The sequence below is a fragment of the Schistocerca piceifrons genome, chromosome 4, assembly GCF_021461385.2.
Source record: "Schistocerca piceifrons isolate TAMUIC-IGC-003096 chromosome 4, iqSchPice1.1, whole genome shotgun sequence".
Taxonomy (NCBI): domain Eukaryota; kingdom Metazoa; phylum Arthropoda; class Insecta; order Orthoptera; family Acrididae; genus Schistocerca; species Schistocerca piceifrons.
This window is the reverse complement of record NC_060141.1, coordinates 352,229,893-352,252,961: the sequence shown is the minus strand read 5'-3', so window position 1 is coordinate 352,252,961 and position 23,069 is coordinate 352,229,893. Positions and strand designations below refer to the sequence as shown.

Below are 23,069 nucleotides of genomic sequence, written 5' to 3'. Positions count from 1 at the left end.
AATTCACATTTAATACACGACGGATCTTGTTAAATTCCGTGGCAGGTGTTGAATTAAATATTGTACAGGGAGACCGTAACCAGCCATAGATAGTTAAGAAAGCTTTTATTTTATTGTAATGGTCGGTTTCAGACCACTATGTATATTTTAAGATGGTTATGCTTCTTTTATTTCACTGTCGGTACCGTCAGCAGCATATTACTACACAAAAGTGTAATAAAACAAAAAAGTATAGCCATCTGAAGTTGGGCACAATGAGCTGAAAGCAGTCGTTACAACTAAATAATACTTCCTTAAAAAGCACATTTTGCTGGTTATGGCCTCAGCCAACAATCTTACACTCACATTGAGATTTTTCGTTGTTTTTTGTGAATGACGGCCAAGTCGAATGCTGGAATGATTCCTTTCAGTAGTCCACGACCCTTTTCTGTAAGATTTTTGTCCAGTCCGAGTGTGTACTCACCGTCAATGAGATGTTAAACCAAAATCTTCCATCCTTTCTTCCTTGTCATAACTTAAACCGAAGTCAGTAGACGCGAACGTTATAACAGGACATTAAACTCAAACGTCACACATTTTAGTCTTCTTAAATGTGTACTTGAGAGATCTCACTTCGTTTCGTTTAAGCTAACGTTTCTTCTGATTATTTCAAAATAAGTGACACGTGGTGAGTGCACGGAAAAGAATAAAATTTGGTAGAAGGCAGTTTTATGCGGTCGTATAAAATTCAATTCACACCTTTTAGTTCCGTTTCAGTCTCATTGCTTACGAGGTCACTGGTCAGCTGTAAAGGAGGAGGAAAAAGAAAAAGGTTTGTGATCCGTTCGAAGGATTTCGGTCAAGAACAGAGGCATTCGGAGTGACCATTGGCTCCCCTGCGGCTACCTGTTCACCTTCAGTAGCAGCGGAAGCCTCTCCGCTGTCGGTAATTCACGGGCGGTTTGTTGCGTCATTCCATTCCGTCGGTAACCACTTAATTACAATGAAGGGCCTTCGGATACCGGCTAGCTACGGATGTAATTGATGGTGCGAGCGTTAATTGCCTCCGATGTCCGCTTCGCTCGGCGCGCAGTTGTGTGACAGCCTCGTATATACCGGCTCTTCTGCTTTACTTCAGCCGCCTCGGCGTCCCTGTTTAATGCTGGCCGTGGAATGGTACGGAGCTGATCCAGCAAGTCGGGATTCCTGCCGCACAGGCTCTCAGGGCATTCAGCTTTCCTTTAAATTCGAACAAATGGCGTTCACGTGACTTCGCGTACACAAGCTGAGCGATAAGCTAATGAAGTAGAATCCATCTTATCGTCTGAGTGCCTCGTCGGTAGTGATGTTTATGCAAGGTTAAGTATTTCGGCAAACCTAACTTTCGAAGCCGTTCCTTCGAACTAAGGATTTTGTTCCTATGATTTAATGTTCCGCTGAATTTCTGTGTTCCTAGTGAATTTAGCGGCCTCTCAGCCTTCCTTACTGCTGTCTTTGACATATTTTATGTGAAGTGACTTTATTTCCAAATACAGTTACAATTTAGGTCTGTTATCTAGAGCTACAAAGGACAGACTTATAATGACCTAAACATTGCTGCTTGATAATTGCTAAGCAACAACTGACACTTTCTTAGAAAGTGCTACAGAAAGCCGAAAATTGCTGTGGAACACCCAGCCAATGATAGTAAAAGGAAATATAGAGGGTGGGACAACTGCAGCGAAGAATTTGTACGAACGCTCTATCTGATTCGACGGTTCATGAATACGGAATCTGACGAAGGCTGCTGCGGAGCCGATTAATGCGACGTTCCGTGTGGTATGGCAACAAGTTTGCAAGGCACCATTGAGTGCTTACGGTCGTGGATGAGCAGTTGAACAGCTCGAAGCCGGTCAAAGCGTCACTACTGTGGCCAGAGCAATGGGTGTGTCCAAACGTGTCTTCTCGTGATGAAAAATAAAATGGCGTCGAAGTTGGAAATGCTATGCGAAAGCATGCCGGTGTTTTACACAGACCACCACAGCGCAAGGGATAGATACGTAGCCCTAGAGGCAGAAAGCGACAGATATGTCTCTCCTAGACAGATATCTGCAGACATTGTAACAGCTAGCGGCACACGTGTGTGTGTGTGTGTGTGTGTTTCGCGGCGGTTAAATCAGGCTTGTTTGTATGTTCGGTAGCATGTTAAATGCGCCGCACTTCAACCACACCATCGTCGAGAAAGAGTTCGTTGATGTAGCGACCGTGTTGGTTAGATTCAACGACAGTGGTCCAGACTGACATGCTCCGATGAGTTCCGCTTCACTGTTGCAATTGATTCTGGCCACCAGTTAGTGTGGATTTAGAGAACACGTTACTAACCACAGAATGTTCATGAATGTCGTTAGTATGGCCTAGACGCTTTGGTGCAGGCAATCATTATGCACCGTTGCACATCTTCGCGCGAATTACCATTACTGCACAGCGGTATTGTATGGAGGTTATTCTGGATCACGTCCATCTGTTTAGGGATGCAGTATGTCCAGAATTTCTCTTTATTGACGACAGTGCCGGTACATACAGGACCGCTGAGGTGTCGGACACATTAGGAAGTGGAGATATTGAACGTATGGAATGTTGTGCGTACTCCCCGCACCTGAATCCTATGCTCTTGGCAGACGTGTTTCTCAACGAACACCCCTCCCCGAACCGTGCAAGAACCGAAGACCCGCTTGAGAGAGAAGTGGAATAATAGTCCCCCGAGGACTCCGCAGTAGTTTGGTAGCCAGTTTGAATAACAGGCGCAAAATGTGCATTTGTGCCGGGGAGGGCATATTCCTTAGTTTGAGCCCGACATCGAATTTCAAGTAGGGAGTTTGAACTATATCAAACATGAACATTCTTCATATTATCCTGCTTTCCCATGTGGTGAAATCTGTACAATCTTTCGTTATAAATATACACTACACCGCTGTTACGTATGTACTGCTTTTCATGTCGTCCACCATTGCCTGTGATTATTTCTGCCCAACAATGTATCGTCTCAGTTTCTTAGCAATTGTCAAGCAATGTAAATTCAGTTTGAACAATGAAGTTGCAATTTTATTAAGATCTTTACAAACATTGCTTCCCGCATCTTAGCAAGCCCACTAAAAGTGGGCAGACCCCATCCATAACTTCGTTGAGGTGTACGGGGTTTACTACCGAGCAACAACCACTGCCAAGTTACAGAATTATCAATAATATGCTATTTACAAAATCATAATTTCTACTTACGAACTGCAGTTACTCGAATAACTACTTGATTAACTCCGAAGCACCACAGTTAAGAAACATGAAGTTTAGGAAAGCTGAGAGGCAAGCCATCTTCTAAGCTGCTTCCTTACACTTCTCCCTAACCGTAGCTTTCGCTAGTCTCCGTATCTGTTATCACATACCTCCTTCGGCGTCCTATGGCAGTTTTAAGTTTGGATTCCATTCCTGGGGCTATCGGTCTAACCCCGGAGTAGGCCGAAATGCCAGGGCGGTAAGGCTCATGACATCCAACACTGGCTAAGTTTTGATGCCGATTTGTGCTTCACAGCGCACGCGGCTTTTCTCACCTGTATCTCGCCACGCTGTAGCTCATGTCTTTTCTCGGCACGAACTTTTATATAAGGAATAAAACAGTTTGCATTATCACTTTATTATAATAAGAATTAAATAAATTCATCAATTATGCACTGTGTTGGGTATTCGCACTATTTGATCTGTAACAGACAACTTCTCTTTTGTACAAAGTCAACATTCTTCTTCTTATAGAAAGCTACTAAAACACTTCGACTGTTTAAACTGAACGGTTGAAGAAATTCTGTTTACTCCAGTAGGTTCCCTTTCTCTTGTGATGCACTAAAACCGTTATAAAGACATGACCTAAAAAATGCTGTTCGTGGCTTTCAAACTGTTTATAAATGAATAAAAAAATAAATCTCTCACTTTCAAAGGAACGGGCAAAGATGTTTTCTTGGTGGATTCCGTTAAGATATAAATGGAGCGGAAAATACCTAGCTGTTTTCTTAAAGCTTCAATAAGTACAGTAAATGAACTTCATTTCACAAAGGAACTACAGATTTTGCTCACAATTTAAAAAAAATTTAAGTCTCCTTAGCGTGACAAGTATCCAGTGAAGCAAATTTTTGTTGTTATGGAGAAAAGTCTCTTCTTCGTGGTGCAGAAGTTAATTGCCTCGTCATGTGTGTCTCATATCTGCCCATTTCGCAGGCAACAGATATTAGGACGGGCCCAAATAAGCCCCTTTGGACTCCTGAAGCATGGAGGAAGGATGTGTGGACTAATGGGTCGCGGCACACGTTTACACACACCTACGGCAGGAAAACAGCACATCAAAAGCTACCCGAGGATATGAATCCCGCTTCGCAGTACAGTACAATTCAGAAAAATGGTGGAGGGGTGACCGTAGGGAGAATGTTGACATGGGATAAAGTTGGCCACCTAACAAGTCTGCAGTCAACTCCCTACGGGGGGAGCGGCAATATTAAAGGAATGAAAGAAACATATTGATCGACCATCTAGACACATTTGTTCGCTTATTCCCTTCTGAGATCGTACCATAACTTCGTAAAACCAAGATACAACCACCCTATTGCTGCTGAATTTTGCCAAAAAGATGTCAGGAGAAGAGTGCGAGTGAGTGCCCTCCCAACCTCCATATCATTTGGCCTCAGTCCTGTTGAACACATCTGGGATGCCATCAAACGAAAAGTCCGTGCTTTTCATCCGGCTCCGACAAGTTTCCTTCAGGTGTGTTCAGCGATTATTGAGTGGTATCGGTTTCTCGAGACATCCATGCCGCAACTCGGTTTTGCCTTTCGTGACTAAAATTTATGGAAGTCAGGAGTGATGAGGAAAAAAGTGTAAGCCCAAGCAAAGAACATAGTCGTGCAGCAACAGTCGTCGTCGTCGTCGTCTGTTGTTTCGTAGTGTTTGAGCATCGGCAGTCAACAGCTGATTATAATTACACCAAACACCCAAACACCGGGTGAGGCATTAAGGATGAACGTATGTCTAGAGTGTGTGTGTGTGTGTGTGTGTGTGTGTGTGTGTGTGTAGAAATAAGTTTTATTTTCAGTTCAGGTAGGAAGAACTCAGTGATCATCTGTCTATAACGTTCCGTGGTTAACAGTTACAGTGTGGGTCAACAACATATGTACCGGTTATAGCAAACCAGTAACCTTGGGACTTTGTAACTATCATTAGTTTTGGCTTTTCACTTGCCCAGTAACGACAGTTTTGCTGATTTACCGCGCCGTTCAAATGCAAATGAGTTTCATCACTCATAAACAATATCATGTCGTTTTGTTAAAGTGTGACCTCCATTTCTCCAGCAAAATTTAGCCGGTGTACATAATCTTTACGGTTCAATTGATGCACCATGGCCATTTTGTAGGGATGAAATCTTAGATCATTATGCAAAACACGCCTTACCGAACGATAACTGGTGCGCAGTTTAGCAGAATGTCTCCCAGCAGATCGACCAGGTCTACGGAGTGTGGCTTGCCGAACACTTTCAACATTTTCTGCAGTGCGTACTGAGCGAGGAGCCCCTGGCGGTTTTCTGTTCATCACTGTTCCTCGTTAACGAACTGATTCAATCCAACGTAAAATGGCGTTTCGAGTGGGAACACTGTCATGTCTCGCAAGATTGAAATGGCGGCGAAACTTGCGCTCAACTGTAACAATACAGTTATTATTAGGCACAAAAATATCGTAAGCAAACACACGATGTTGCACAGTCCACAGCTCCATGACCTCGACTAAACGAAATTGCAGATGCTACCAAACATGTGACCACATCAGTTTCCCCCCCCCCCCCCAAAGTCCTACTACCTGAACCTGAATACTATCTATTCTAAAAACGTCGATCCTTTCTGTCTCACCCTGTATTTAAGCATTATTTATATCGGCAGGCAAGTTTTAAATAGCGCTATTTAAACAGTGTACTGGTTGTTGCAAATTGGAAATATGCAGTTTTACTGTTACGTGTAGACATGGGACACTTTATAAAATGAAAATATAAATGAGCACCACTTTTAAGCTTATTACGTCTTAAGCAAATTTCTATGTCAATGGAGCAGAATACGGGGGTGAATAATGTGTAACTGTTCTGGCGGTACAATTTTACGTTTTGTACCTTACTGTGAACTCGCTAGTGGTAGATTTATGAGAAACAGTATGTCGGTGAAAAGTAACGAACACAAGAGCTTCTCACTGTGCCTTCCAGAAGCAGACAACATGTTGTACAGTTTCAACAGACGAAAATAGAAAACATCTGTGTAGCCCTACTCTTCATTGAATTGATCCTACATCACAGCGATATCGTGGAAGGAGATGAGAAACAATGTGGCTGAACGACACAGTTGCCCCGTAACATCCATACCGTTGGAGACAGCCTTGGCACGGCATTTTTAGCTGCCATGGGCGTCTAAGGCAATGCGGGAACCCTAGAAGTTATATAATTGTCGTGAGACAGTTTAGTGCGGTGCTATCTCCAAACGTACGTTGTTGACCCTGTAACTAGTTCCCTTCATACAGTTGGCACGATGTGTTTCTTTTAAGCGATGGACAGTCGCTTTCGCTAGCGGTGTGCATCCTTGTGATTTCTGCACGTCTCCATCTCTTCATTGCCGCTCACCTCATCAAGCCTTCGCGGTTACTGCGCTTCCACTGCTGTGCAAATAGACAAGTCTTGCTTCTGTAATAGGACTGGCTGATATTACAGGCAGCCTTAGTGGAGAGTGTGCGTTTGCGTGCGCGCGCGCGCGCCACGGACAATACGCCTGATGACAAGCCGGGCTGCCAGTTGGTCAAGGGGCTGGCCGCACCTGTGATGGCCGGCGGCTCAACCTAGCGTGTCCGCTAAGGCCATTAGCACCGCGTGCCAGCTGTGAACCGAGCGGCATTCGCCTGCTTCCTGCGCTCTATTTCCCCTCCATCCACTTCAGCGGTGCTGGTTGTTCTGCCTCCACCGGTATTGATCGGAATCTATTCCCTTCATTATAAGGCATTTAGTGTATGGACGTGACTGAATCTTTTGCTGAAACTAATCGAGAAACAAGTTAAGTTGTGATGGTTTTGGCGTCCGTAACTGATATCACCTGTACCACTGTTTACAAATTTTTGCTGGGTAGCCAACAATTACACTACTGGCGATAAAATTTTGCTACACCAAGAAGAAATGCAGGTGATAAACGGGTATTCATTGGACAAATATATTATACTAGAACTGACATGTGATTACATTTTCACGCAATTTGGGTGCATAAATCCTGAGTAATCAGTACCCAGAATAATCACCTCTGGCCGTAATAACGGCCTTTGCCTGGGCATTGAGTCAAACAGAGCTTGGATGGCGTGTACAGGTACAGCTGCCCATGCAGCTTCAACACGATACCACAGTTCATCAAGAGTAGTGACTGACGTATTGTGACGAGCCAGTTGCTCGGCCACCATTGACCAGACGTTTTCAATTGGTAAGAGATCTGGAGAATGTGCTGGCCACGGCAGCAGTAGAACATTTTCTGCATCCAGAAAGGTCCGTACAGGACCTGCAACATGCGGTCGTGCATTATCTTGCTGTAATTTAGGGTTGCGCAGGGTGGAACAGGAAAGGGAGGTAATGACAGTGGCACGTAAAGTGCCCTCCGCCACACACCGTTGGGTGGCTTGCAGAGTATCGATGTAGATGTAGACCGAATGAAGGGTAGAGCCACGGGTCGTAACACATCTGAAATGTAACGTCCACTGTTCAAAGTGCCGTCAATGCGAACAAGAGGTGACTGACAAGTGTATTAAATGGCACCCCATACCATCACACTGGGTGATACGCCTGTATGCCGATGACGAATACACGCTTCCAATGTGCGTTCACCGCGATGTCGCCAGACACGGATGCGACCATCATGATGCTGTAAACAGAACCTGGATTCATCCGAAAAAATTACGTTTTGCCATTCGTCCACCCAGGTTCGTCGTTGAGTACACCATCGCAGGCGCTCCTGTCTGTGATGCAGCGTCAAGGGTAACCGCAGCCATGATCTCAGAGCAGATAGCCCATGCTGCAGCTAACGTCGTCGAACTTTTCATGCAGATGGTTGTTGTCTTGCAAACGTCCCCATCTGTTGACTGAGGAATCGAGACGTGACTGCACGATCCGTTACAGCCATTCGGATAAGATACCTGTCATCTCGACTGCTAGTGATACGAGGCCGTTGGGATCCAACTCGGCGTTCCATATTACCCTCCTGAACCCACCAATTCCATATTTTGCTAACATTCATTGGATCTCGACCAACGCGAGCAGCAATGTCGCTATACGATAAACCGCAATCGCGATAGGCTACAATCCGACCTTTATCAAAGTCGGAAACGTGATGGTACGCATTTCTCCTCCGTACGCGAGGCATCACAACAACGTTTCCCCGGGCAACGCCGGTCAACTGCTGTTTGTGTATGAGAAATCGGTTGGAAACTTTCCTCATGTCAGCACGTTGTAGGTGTCGCCACCGGCGCCAACCTTGTGTGAATGCTCTGAAAAGCTAATCATTTGGATCTCACAGCATCTTCTTCCTGTCGGTTAAATTTCGCGTCTGTAGCACGCCATCTTCGTGGTGTAGCAATTTTAATGGCCAGTATTGTACTAGAGTGCGTCATCTCGAGTATATATCTTCATATCCATGTCCTGAGCTTAGCCCATACATCGAGAGTGATCGTGCAATGGCTAGAATTAGAACTGTAAAAGTTTTTAAAAATATCGCGAATCCGGTATATCGATTTAAAAAAAAACTGTCACCTTGCCTCGACATATCGAAAAAACGTATAGACGTATCGGTGGGAAAAATACCGACGTACTGGCCTATAAAAATATCGGCTAAATACCGTAAACGTACTGCCTGTTTTAGAGCTGTATATTTAAGTACTGATTTGTTTTACTGTACATCAACAAGCTGGCACACTCTCACCCTTAGAGCAAGAATTGAAAGGAAAAAGAAGCACGTTCCGCTTGCCAATAACCACTTTGCTAGCAATGGTAAAAGGTGTCCGATGGGCACGTCGTTCGGTTCGTCACATATCGGATTTGACTGGAATAATTTTTGTCGACTTTCCTGTTCTCTCATTTCTGTACATGCCAGCGACCTAGCAGTTATAAGGGGTGTACATAAAGTCAGGGAACAATTTCAGTTATTTATTGCACCAGAATCAAACATTTTACAGATATCACATATGTCATTTTGAAGAGAAACCCTGAAAACTTTTTTTCATATATACCACCACAGCGTAGTTTGGTAATTTGCCGATAGTCAGGGCTATGAATGTCTCTCGTACGAGCTCCACATTCACTTCACTCACGCTGGGACGTCCGCTTCTCTTTGCCGAGCAACAGCATCCCGTCGTAACGAATTTGATGGGCCAGTGGTAAATGTCCATCCTTGTTGGTGGCTTCTTACCATACTCGGTTTCAAGCATCCATTGAACAGCTGTAGCACACTTGTTGAACTCCAACACACAGAAAGCACGCTTCGTACCTGAACTCGCCATGTTTGCGACTAGCGCTATCGGCAAATTACCAAACTACGCTGTGGCGGTATACATGGATGGAAAAAAAAACTTTCAGGGTTTCTCTTCAAAATGGCATGTGTGTGATATCTGTACAATGTTTGGATCTTGTGCAATAAAAAGTTGAAAGCGTTATCTGACTTCATGTACGCTCTGTAGTGTCAAAATTGCGTAATGAAGTCAAAATTTGCAGTTTCTGTTGGTAGCGCAGAGCGCCGATTACGTCACCATTTCCTCTCATACGTCTCGCTCACCGCAAAGACCAATCTTGTTATTCAGATTTTTGTTCATTTTTAGGAACTGTTTTTTAAGACTGCCGATGTGGAGAAATAGCTCCCTAGTTGCATTAAATATTGTTTTTTGGTGCAACTGGTATGCTGTTTCTTCACATCCGAAATCTTGTTATTCCATGCACACCGCAAATCCTGCAGTGCAATCGGAGTTCTTTGTGCCACCTCTACTTACTTCACAAAGTCAAAGAGAAAGACTGGACGTGATGACAGTTCAAAAAGTAGTAAGGTATCGTCACACAGTGAAAGTAAAATTATATTCTACTACAATTTAAGGACAACAAATACTTACCGAGAGCTGCGAAAAATAAGATAAAAATATCATCACTGGATATCGGTGAAAATGTATCGCCGATATATATCGATATTTTTGTAATAAATATCGATATTTTGTCACCAACCTTAGTTAGAATACAGAACTCGCTAAAAGATGGGGGTTAGTGGCGTACTTTCGTGTTACTGGCGGCAATGTTGTCAGCGCATGCCGTGGAGTATGATGGGGACGATAGGGAATGCGTTTGCTGGTGGTTCTCCATAGCTAGTTAGAGAGCAGCGGACAGACGACTTGTTTGGAAGCAAGGGACGAAGGAGTTCAAGTGGTTCAAATGGCTCTGAGCACTATGGGACTTAACATCTGAGGTCATCAGTCCCCTAGACTTCGAACTACTTGAACCAAACTAACCTAAGGACAGCGCACACATCCATGCCCGAGGCAGGATTCGAACCTTGACCGTAGCGGTCGCGCGGTTCCAAACTGAAGCGCCTAGAACCGCTTGGTCACACCGTCAGGCGACGAAGAAGTATTGTGACTTTCTCACTTCAGTATACCATTACCTTGTAATACGTGACAAAATCGGAAACAAACGGGTACTTGTACAACCAAAATTACAAACGTAATAGCTGCTCGTTTGACTCGCAGTAACTTAACATCTGCTGCTAAGTCGTAAACTAACCACAACCTCGTAATGCTTGACATAATGGTAAAGAAACAGTCAAATATATGTCACAATGCGATAGAAAATCACTGTCTTTTCTCGCCTCTCGTTGGTTACGTGAAAAGCTGAGGCGTTGCCAACCTACGAGCAGTAGAAAAACACCGCCTTGACTGGCGCTGGCCCTGATGTACACATTAGCCCAGATCTCGCATTCTCAACGAGTGGGACTGGAATCTCCATTCGGTTTTCCAAGATTATTTTTCCATGGTTCCCCTAATTTAAGGAAAGCTCAAGGATATTTCCACAGCGAAAGACACAGCTTTCTGTTTTTCCCTATTCCTGTTCACTCATACCTAGGTCTCTAATAATTTGGGCGTCGACGTAACGATAATATTTTTCCCCTCACCTTCAAGACTCAAGTAGACTTTCCGTTGCTGGTTCTCGTGTATGTGAGGGGTGGGTCCTGTTATCTAATGTACCTAAACTTCCGGTAACAGTTTCTTGTTTACATAAAGCGACAAACAGCTTGGAGATCGTATCTTCTCCCAGCGATGTCACAGATATCTCAATTCATCTATTTACCTTATTTTTTTTCGCACTGCAGTTACCGTTGGGTAGGACAGCTATACTGCGTTGGCCGTGGGAACTGGTGTGTACGTAAAAGTCTTCTTTTTACTGTGCCAGCTGTCATAGTGAACATAAATTTGTAGGGTTTTGTTCTGTTTGATGTTCATACAATGCAGCCAGCACTTCGCTACGTGAATGTTACATTTTATGATTAAACAAACAAAAAATGTATAAGGACGTAGTACCTGATCACAGAACATAACACCTCGCGATAAATGACAATAAATGGAATTAATTTAGATATCTGAGGGGAAGTAAAGGTAACGAATAGTAGTTGTTGTTGTGGTCTTCAATCCTAAGACTGGTTTGATGCAGCTCTCCATGCTACTCTATCCTGTGCAAGCTTCATCATCTCCCAGTACCTACTGCAACCTACATCCTTCTGAATCTGCTTAGTGTATTCATCTCTTGGTCTCCCTCTACGATTTTTAACCCTCCACGCTGCCCTCCAGTACTAAATTGGTGATCCCTTGATGCCTCATAACATGTCCTACCAACCGATCCCTTCTTCTCGTCAAGTTCTGCCACAAACTCTTCTTCTCCCCAATTCTATTCAATACCTCCTTATTAGTTACGTGATATACCCATCTGATCTTCAGCATTCTTCTGTAGCACCACATTTCTAAAGCTTCTATTCTCTTCTTGTCTAAACTATTTATCGTCCATGTTTCACTTCCATACATGGCTACACTCCATACAAATACTTTCAGAAACGGCTTCCTGACACTTAAATCTATATTCGATGTTAACAAATTTCTCTTCTTCAGAAACGCTTTCCTTGCCATTGCCAGTCTACATTTTATATCCTCTCTACTTCGACCATCATCAGTTACTTCGCTACCCAAATAACAAAACTCCTTTACTACTTTGTGTCTCATTTCCTTATCTAATTCCCTCAGCATCACCCGACTTAATTCGACTACATTCCATTATCCTCGTTTTGCTTTTGTTGATGTTCATCTTATACCCTCCTCTCAAGACACTGTCCATTCCGTTCAACTGCTCTTCCAAGTCCTTTGCTGTCTCTCACACAATTACAATGTCATCAGGTTTTTATTTCTTCTCCGCGGATTTTAATACCTACTCCGAATTTTTCTTTTGTTTCCTTTATTGCTTGCTCAATATACAGATTGAATAACATCGGGGAGAGGCTACAACCCTGTCTTACTCCCTTCCCAACCACTGCTTCCCTTTCATGTCCCTCGACTCTTATAACTGCCATCTGGTTTCTGTACAAATTGTAAATAGCCTTTCGCTCCCTGTATTTTACCCCTGCAACCTTCAGAATTTGAAATCGAATATTCCAATCAACATTGTCAAAAGCTTTCTCTAAGTCTACAAATGCTAGAACGTAGGTTTGCCTTTCCTTCATCTTTCTTCTAAGATAAGTCGTAGGGTCAGTATTGCCTCACGTGTTCCAACATTTCTACGGAATCCTAACTGATCTTACCCGAGGTCGGCTTCTACCAGATTTCCATTCGTCCATAAAGAATTCGCGTTAGTATTTTGCAGCTGTGACTTATTAAACTGATAGTTCTGTAGTTTTCACATCTGTCAACACGTGCTTTCTTTGGGATTGGAATTATTATATTCTTCTTGAAGTCCGAGGGCATTTCACCTGTCTCATAAATCTTGCTCACCAGATGGTAGAGTTTTGTCAGGACTGGCTCTCCCAAGGCCGTCAGTAGTTATAAGGGAATTTTGTCTACTGCCGGGACCTTGTTTCGACTCAGGTCTTTCAGTGCTCTGTCAAACTCTTCACGCAGTATCTTATCTCCCATTTCGTCTTCATCTACATTCTCTTCCATTTCCATAATATTGTCCTCAAGTACATCGCCCATGTATAAACCCTCTATATACTCCTTCCACCTTTCTGCCTTCCCTTCTTTGCTTAGAACTGGGTTTCCATCTGAGCTCTTGATATTCATGCAAGTGGTTCTCTTTTCTCCAAAGGTCTCTTTAATTTTCCTGTAGGCAGTATCTATCTTACCCCTAGTGAGATAAGCCTCTACATCCTTACATTTGTCCTCTAGCCATCCCTGCTTAGCCATTTTGCACTTCCTGTCGATCTCATTTTTGAGACGTTTGTATTCCTTTTTGCCTGCCTCATTTACTGCATTTTTATATTTTCTCCTTTCATCAATTAAATTCAATATTTCTTCTGTTACCCAAGGATTTCTACTAGCCCTCGTCTTTTTACCTACTTGATCCTCTGCTGCCTTCACTACTTCATCCCTCAAAGCTACCCATTCTTCTTCTACTGTATTTCTTTCCCCCATTCCTGTCAATTGTTCCCTTATGCTCTCCCTGAAACTGTCCAACCTCTGGTTCTTTCAGTTTATCCAGGTCCCATTTCCTTAAATTCCGACCTTTTTGCAGTTTCTTCAGTTTTAATCTACAGTTCATAACCAATAGATTGTAGTCAGAGTCCACATCTGCCCCTGGAAATGTCTTAAAATTTGAAATGTGGTTCCGGAATCTCTTTTAAATTGTAAGACGAACAGTAGAATAACAGTAATGTATTTCGTAATGATGTTTTAACGTAATGATTTTGTATGAGGGTTTTCATAAGGTAAGGGTCACGCAACGCTATCCTCTGACAGCTACAGTCGATGCGATGGTACAGAAACTCTTCGTGGGAATACATTCCATTATGTGTAAGCAACAATTTCTTAAAAATCATTATGATTCTGTTAGTTGTATGTTATGATGCGAGGATGGTATCGTGGCTAGTGGGGAAACTGCGCAAAAGATGAAGCAAGTTGAAACATTGGAGTCGTAAGCTGATTGTGACACAGGACGCGTGAAATGATTCATGAGCTGAAGAGCTTTCTGAGGCTGTGTCACACGAAGAAGTTGCCAAGTCTCTAACGCCTGCCATGCGTCAATAAACACGAATTTGGGGAGCATACAGCACATTGTTGTACTGGCACCCCTCTGTACCGTCATTTTCCTTCCCACTCCTTTCCATGCGCGATGTGCTCTCGCCGTGAAGTTTAGCGATGTGGTGAGATGCACTGAAATGCTCGCTGCACGTTGTATGGAGATCCACATGCCCATTTTGTTTGGGAGCCTTGATGAGAGAAAGTTTACTTAAGATGCATACCGCTATAGTTCAACCATGATATTCATGCAGTTTATTCATAAGGCGACACTTGGCGATTCTTCATATTGCTGGGCGCTTTAGAGCACTTCACTAGTCACGTGTGTTCAGGATCTTGTTTAGTCAACGATAGCAGACGAACTGACTACATCTTGCGTGATCACAGCAACCTCTGCGGTGGACACTGACACATTGTGGGGGAGGAAATATGAGAACGTTTCGGTTGGAGATAGAGACAAAAGAATACGCTACCCATTTACAGTTGATCCGTTAAGTTAGACGCGTCAGTGAATATTTTAATCACATCTGACCATTGCGTTTGCGTGGCTTTCATGAATAATTTGCCAATATTTAATGTTGCACGTTTGGGGAGCAGATAGGTGTTTTATGAAGCGTGTAGCTGAGGAAAGAGAACATCGGAAGTGGCGATTTGTACACAGCGATAACATTGGCAAAAGCAATAAGCACCCGAGAAGTTTTCGGACGACACACAAAGTAAACCCCAAATCATCATTTTAACCTTTTTCCGTCGTTCCTTAGTTACTTTAAAATTGAGAATGATACATGTGGCGTAACATAAAAAATCGTAAGAAAGACCAAATGATAATTTAATCTCAAGAAACGTGTGCTGTAAAAGTTGTTTCTAACCTGAAAAACAAGAAAATAACAAGAGAAAATATATTAAAAATTTGTAATTGCTATGTAACTGCTTTATTACATAAATGGACCAAAAGTGTATTACAAGCCACTGTTTTACCTTAAGAACCAAAGTTAAAATCACAATAATAATAACAAAAACGGATTGGAACAATTTTCAGCTGGCCATCTGTTGCCTTGTTATTCAAATGCAGAGTGATTTTGTTCAATGGCAACAAATTGCAAGAAACGATCCCTCAGGGGAAAAAGCAAACAAGGTCACATGGGCATACCGACTGAAATGCGTTCCAAAGCAGGTACACCCACTTGAAGGTGGAGATAAAAGATCTTTGACAGTTTAGGTTTCAATGATTAAAGCAGACACGAAACACGCTAGGCAACTGGGAAGGTACTGTCTGTACAAATGTTTTAGCCTCCCACTCAAGAGAGAAGTGAACTGTAGCACCATCAGCTGCCACACTATCTTTTGTACCACCAAAGACAGTTTTTCCAAAAATGGAGGCAGAGCCACAAACCGAAAGTGCAGATATGCCCCGCCTGTGAAGCATTCTAGAAGAATGTATGATCCCACGAGGCGGTCGTGACAAATGGCTGCCCACACATTGAGGCTAAACCGGTGGTGATGGTTCGCTGCCACCATACCATGGGGATTGTCTGTAGCGAACAGGTGGATGTTATGAAGGCTGGCGATATCGCCCTTCCTAGAGGTTGCCTTGCCTGTGAATAGGATGGATGACAGAAATCCTTGACGCGATGGCCTGTGTGACGAACCAGCGATAAAACTGTCGACGCGGAGGCAAATAATAAGGCTTGCACGCGTTGTAAGTGACGCAACACAAAGGTTAAAGACATTAGCTACTATCAAATTGATTTATATCAGTGGGGAAAGTTTAAAATTTGTGCCGGACCGTGATTCGAACCCGATTCTCCTGCTTACTAGGCAGATGTGTTGACTATCGCACCATCCAGACACGGTCTTCACCACAACCGCACCTTATACCCTAGCACGCCTCCCGTCAGACCGAAAATCTCAGCATGTACCACACACTACTGATGGAGCCCCCCCCCCCCCCCCCCCCCCATCAGCCTCATTACTCGCGGGGCATCTCACTAATACCCGGAAGAGTTCGAGCTTGATGTGCATCTGCACTAAATGGATCATTGGCCTTCATCGCCTTAATTGTGTACATGTGGTGCCTGTTCCTTCGGCCATGTCCGAAAGAGCAGACACGACATACATAGTGATACGCCTAATAGTAGTCTTGGAAAAAGTTCCACGTGGCCATGTGGCTTACCACATGCTGGCGGGGCTTCTGATTGATGCTGATCCCGGGGCGACCGCCGAAGATCTTTTATCTCCACTATATAGTTTTAAACTTTCAGGAACCAAGTCAACACACAGTGAAGGCGATACAGAAATTACGAAACATAAAGAAAAACTGTTTTTGTACTACAATACACAGATCGCATTCCTCTCATTATTTGTGCTCATTGGGAAGTGCCACAAATAGACAGATGCAGAGGCTAGTAATTTCAGGAACAGGAGTGGCTGTTGTGTATCATTTGGAGAAAGCGTGCAGACGGTGCCGCTTAAGTTCCGAGCCATGCTGCACGACTGGTCGGTCGGGGCCGTTGCGTTATCCAAAGCCCGCGTGTAGGGGTGTGACAGCGACGCCGGCTTCCGACAGCGGCCGGCGTTATCCTGGGCAGCCAAGTGCGTGGCAGCGACACCTGTTTCCTGCCCGCTCTTCCTTACGGCTGCCGTACCCGCGCAGTGGAACGTCTTCTGGCGCGATTCCACCGTGACCCTGCTTAATTGGATTCGGTTCACCGAGTTTCAAGGTCCGTACGTGAATGATGTCATTGCCACCGTACTCTGCTGCCGACCTTAGCCTGGCAATCTTGCTTGGAGGCAAGTGCCCGTTGTGTCTTCTTTAGTTCACGTTCTAGGTGAAACGTATCACAAACATGTAATTAAATGATGCAATGTGTCAGAAACAGGCATAAAACCGATTACATAGTGCTTACTGACGAACGCGGCCAATATCGTTCGTGGTCCAGATCAAATGCAGTACTCAGTTTCATTGTATTGCAATATCATCCCTTCATTTTTCTCTCACAGCGAAACAGTATTATCCACCACTCGAAATTTGCGCATGAACATTTAAATAACAAAGTTTGTATAATTTTGTTTAAGTTTGCAAAGACGGTATGTGTGTGTGTGTGTGTGTGTGTGAGTGAGTGAGTGAGTGGTGAGTGAGTGAGTGAGTGAGTGAGTGAGAGAGAGAGAGAGAGAGAGAGAGAGAGAGAGAGAGAGAGAGAGAAAGTTGGGAGGGGGGGGGGGTTACAGAGGAAGAGACTATTACTTAAGTTAGACAAAAATTTGAGAACGACCGACTTCAGCCCTCTTGTCGAATTTACTCCGGTATTCACCAAAAGTAATACAGATAACCACATATAATTTATTATATGATAATCGGATAATGTCTTGCATTTGTTTACAATGTGATCCTTGCGTCGTAACGGCAGTGTTAACTCACTCAACTTTTCCTTGTACTGGCTATGCTAAAATAAAGACGTTACCGATTTTCAGCCGCGAATTAGACTGTTTTCTAGAGGGTTCGTCGTGTAATGTGACTCTTCATCCTCTTTGCATGTCTGGCCATACCCAGGTGTGTTTGGCGGTCGGTTATCGAGTGGGAGCTACATTGTTATTACGTCATTTGTTAAAGCAACAGAGCTTCATACGTTATAAATTAGTGCTTTGTTCTCATTTTAACACACATCAAAAAAAGTTTTGCATCACCCCGGTTCCCAGAACTCCTGAAGATAGACGTTGCCTGTGGATATTGGATCATAGACACAGTCCCTTTGACTGTTCAGAGATGTCACTAAACCCGTCTAAAGATGTAAACAACCATGCATGAGCACGCCTATTACACGTAGGGGGGGGGGGGGGGCGACAGCCGATCAGTTCGTCAGTTCACCAGAAAGGAGGTACACGGCTCGTGTTGTCTGTAGTTCAACTATGCCTAGACGGTCAATACCGCGGTTCGATCGCGTCCTCGTTATTACTTTGTGCCAGGAAGGGCTCTCAATAAGGGAAGTGTCCAGGCGCCTAGGCGTGAACCAAAGCGATGTTGTTCGGACATGGAGGAGATACAGAGAGACCAGAACTGTTGATGACATTCCTCGCTCAGGCCGCCCAAGGGCTACTACTGCAGTGGATGACCGCTACCTACGGATTATGGCTTGGAGGAACCCTGACAGCAACGCCACCATGTTGAATAATGCTTTCCGTGTAGCCACATGACGTCGTGTTAAGACTCAAACTGTGCGCAATAGGCTCCATGATGCGCAACTTCACTCCCGACGTCCATGGCAAGGTCTATCTTTGCAACCACGACACCATGCAGCGCGATGTAGATGGGCCCAAAAACATGCCGAATGGACCGCTCAGGATTGGCATCACGTTCTCTTCACCGATGAGTGTTGCATATGCTTTCAACCAGACAATCGTCGGAGACGTGTTTGGAGGCAACCCGTTCAGGCTGAACGTCTTAGACACACTGTCCAGCGAGTACAGCAAGGTGGAGGTTCCCTGCTGTTTTGGTGTGGCATTATGTGTGGCCGATGTACGCCGCTGGTGGTCATGGAAGGCGCCGTTACGGCTGCACGACACGTGAATGCCATCCTCCGACTGATAGTACAACCATATCGGTAGCATATTGGAGAGGCATTCGTCTTCATGGACGACAATTCGCGCCCCCATCGTGCACATGTTGTGAATGACTTCCTTCAGGATAACGAGAGTGGACAGCATGTTCTCCAGACATGAACCCTATCAAACGTGCCTGGGTTAAACTGAAAAATTGCTGTATATGGACGACGTGACCCACCAACCACTCTGAGGGATCTACGCCGAATCGCCGTTCAGGAGTGGGACTAACTGGACCAACAGTGCCTTGATGAACTTGTGGATAGTATGCCACGACGACTACAGGAATGCATCAGTGCAAGAGGACGTGCTTCTGAGTATTAGAGGTACCGGTGTGCGCAGCAATCTGGACCACCACCTCTGAAGGTCTCGCTATATGGTAGTACAACATGCAATGTGTGGTTTTCATGAGCAATAAAAAGGGCAGAAATGATGTTTATGTTGATCTCTGCTGCAATTTTCTGTACAGGTTCCAGAACTGTCGGAACCGAGGTGATGCAAAACTTTATTTATGTGTGTATTTAATCTGTTCAACGAGTGCCAGTTCATGAAAACGAACGGAGCTCCTCCATAAGCAGGAAACTGCAGGCCGAACTGGAATTCGAAAACCACTCATCAGTGATGCAAATGTCCCTAACAAAATAACGTGGTGCCGAAGCCGAAGAAAGTAATTTGGTCGGATGAGAGTTGTTTTTGAGAGTGTTTCCAACTTATGATAGTGTACATTGTGTTCTGCTTTCGTGTTCTGCTTTGGAGAGAAGGGTACGTGATCGCTATCCACCTCCATCAGCGTTATCTGAATTGGTCACTGTTTTGTAGGAAGAATGGTATAAGATTACCGTGAAAAAACTATACACGACTTGTAGTTACCAATTCCGAGGCGACTGTAGGATGTTTCGGATACCAACGGGTTTCCTACATCGGATGGCAGTGTGTTGTGCTTGGTATTTTCATATTTTGTCCACTCTCTGTACTGGTTCGGCAGGCCTTTTCATAACGACCCTGTTAGTGATTCAAGCAGCCACGCTGAGAGAGATAATCAGTACAGGAGAAGCAGACAGCCATATCCTTACTGTTAGTCTGTGATGGTGCAGCTGTCTACCTTCCTACATGAAAGTAATCGTATCTCCACAGCATTGTGAATGTCGTTACCCTAGTGCAAGAAATATGTAGTATTTAAGACGGAAAATATAGCTCTGTAATTAATGTTGAAAAGTATGTTACTGAACATTAGGCGTTGTCTTTAAATATGTTCATTTATATTTTTCTTGGGACCAAAGATCTTGTAGCAAAATCGGAGCGTATCAAGCATACAGACATTTATTCTTTAACATGGTCTAACATGGAATCTCTGTAGAGTAACTAGATTCCATAATCTATAAGTTCTCGTCGCGTAGCAATTGATTCTGATGCACTCTCTTCTATAAGTAGTAAGTTGTGCTCTGTGTAAAGCACTTAGTTTTCCGGTAATGAAAATTACCTATTGGCGTTCCGCAGCTGCTCTCAGGCTCCAGTTAACAAGAAACCTAATCTTATTACAGCTCCCTGATTGCACGACCCAGCTGCGAGGAAGTAACTACAGGCTGTTCAGAGACACCCACGTCGCGTTATTGTAGCCTAGAGACTTGACATTGCGATGAACACTTGTATGTTGGATTAAAATTCACAAATCAAACGTCTTATTCTCTGTTGTATTATACTTACGAAAATATTTATGACATAATTGCCATGCCAAGACTGTAATTCGGCGTTGTATTTCAGTTTCAGTCGTACATGAACAGTCACTTCTGTCCATACCCCATTAGATCATCTTTCAAGCTCTAAAGATCCGTCATCAAACGCCATTACCGTGCGTGGCGTCATAGTGAGAGAGCGTTTGCAATGAATGTCCATCTTTTTTATTATTATTTTTTCTATTTGACGGGTAGTCATGGAATTTCAGTTATCACATAGAAAAAGTGAAGTTACGTAATTAATTTCTTGCTTGTTTGCAGGTGCGTGTCTTCAGTCCTAGAACTCATTGAAACTTATGGTCACAGAATACATTAGTACACCGCAAGAGCATTCAAAACAAATGGCGCAACACATTGATAAAGTTAAAATCGGCAGCTCCATTCGTTATGGCTGTTTTTCCGATGTAGTAAGGTACTGTGGCGCAGGTAGTTCCACGTGTTCAAGGACTGCAGACATGTATCCGCGAAAACAATAGGAATTAATTACGTAATTTCGTTTTTCCGAGATGTTAATTATATTTTCATGCCAACTGCTCGTATATGTATGACAGTGGGCTAATCTTGTTAGAGAATTTTTCAGTATACATTTCTAATTTGAGTAGTGTTATGGCGACACAGTTGTCATGAGGTAATTTGGAAAGAAAAAAGAAAATGAATACATATTACAAATAGGCCAGTGGCAGAGACCATCTTCCCGTTGTTGTAAAGATCGTTTGCGCCATTGGGCAAGAAAAGAGGGGGGAGGGGGGGGGAGGAGGGGCGGCGAATTGATTGAGGTCTTGAAGAAACGCAAACCAGCGTTTGTCTGAGGCGATTTCCATAAAGAGGGGAACACTTTCACCTAAGTACAAAAAAAAAAAAACCGTAATCGATGTTTTGATCATAACAAGTAAACTGATAAGAAAAACTGCCTGGACGTTGACGTCCACTACTGTCGTCCATTGTTGTAGGAAGAGACGACGCTCTAGGCGACTACGAACAGGAGTGGTTTCTGATAGTCAACTTTCCCTCTTTCAGGTTGGTTTCTTGTACAATATTGCTACAATACTACGGTGTAAATAGGGTACCTCGTGATGATGAAGCTGGGACTTAGCTTAATCTTCATTCCGACGCACTTCAATGGCTGTTGTACTTAACCTACGCTGAATAGCGTATACCGTCCTTTACAATAGATTTATTGCAGATGCATGAGCAATGGCGGTATAGAGGTGCCGTATAGAAAGCAAAAGATTGCGAAATGTCTTGCGCTATGGTATCAGAAACACTGAATGTCTAAAAACACACTCGGGGATACAGTCCTATATTAAATAGTTCTAGTTCGACAAGGGTCACGAGTAAAGAAACTGCGTCGTTGGTATTACGTTCAGCCTCTGTGTAGTTACTCGTCGACAAACTCTGAAACAAGGCCGTTTTACTTGCGTCATGAAGAGCAATGCAGCTGTGCTGTTGCCACATCTGAGAATCACTTGTTTGTGCAGCAGCCTTGCGCCGACTCAAGAACACGAGAGATATGCTAAACTAGACGCAACAGTTCTTCGAGACGACGTTACCGCTTTCCTCGGATTCAATCCAACACGTACTCGTATTCACAAGTACTTTACAGGTTTTAGAAATCACCTGATATTTTGTATACTGTTCGCGAGCACAGGCAGCACATATTGATTTCTTAAACTTTAAACGAAATGAAAAGTGAATTAATTTGTGATCTTACACTGAAGCGCCAAAGAAATTGGTATAGGCATGCGTATTCAAATACAGAGATACGTAAGCAGGCACAATACGACGCTGCTGTCGGCAACGTCTATATAAGACAACAAGTGTCTGCCGCAGTTGTTAGATCGGTTACTGCTGCTACAATGGCAGGACATCAAGATTTAAATGAGTTCGAACGTGGTGTTATAGTCGGCGCACGAGCGACGGGACACAGAATCTCCGAGGCAGCAATGAAGTGGAGATTTTCCCGTACTACCAATACACAAGTGTACCGTGAGTATCAGGAATCCGGTAAAACATCAAATCTCAGACATCGCTGCGGCCGGAAAATGATTCTGCAAGAACGGGACCAACAATGACTGAAGAGAATCGTGATAGAAGTGCTGGGCCATCAACAAGTGTCAGCGTGCGAACCATTTAACGAAACATCACCGATATCGGCTTTCGAAACCGAAGTCCCACCCATGTGCCCTTGATGACTGCGTGACACAAAGCTTCATGCCTCGTCTGGGCCCATGAACACCGACATTGGATTGTTGATGGCTGGAAACATATTGACTGATCGGATGAGTCTCTTTTCAAATTGTATCGAGCGGATGGACGTGTACGGGTATGGAGACAACCTCATGAATCCATGGACCCAACATGTCAGCAGGGGACTGTTCAAGCTGGTGGATGCTCTGTAGTGGTGTGGGACGTGTGCAGTTGGAGTGATGGGACCCC

At 43.9% G+C, this 23,069-nt stretch overlaps 1 protein-coding gene across 1 annotated transcript in view; it reads left to right on the top strand.

The window, feature by feature from the left end:
• The window catches only part of LOC124795830 (protein spire homolog 1-like), a 679,725-nt gene that overhangs the window by 76,796 nt on the left and 579,860 nt on the right, over window positions 1–23,069 (top strand). The window lies entirely within an intron of this gene.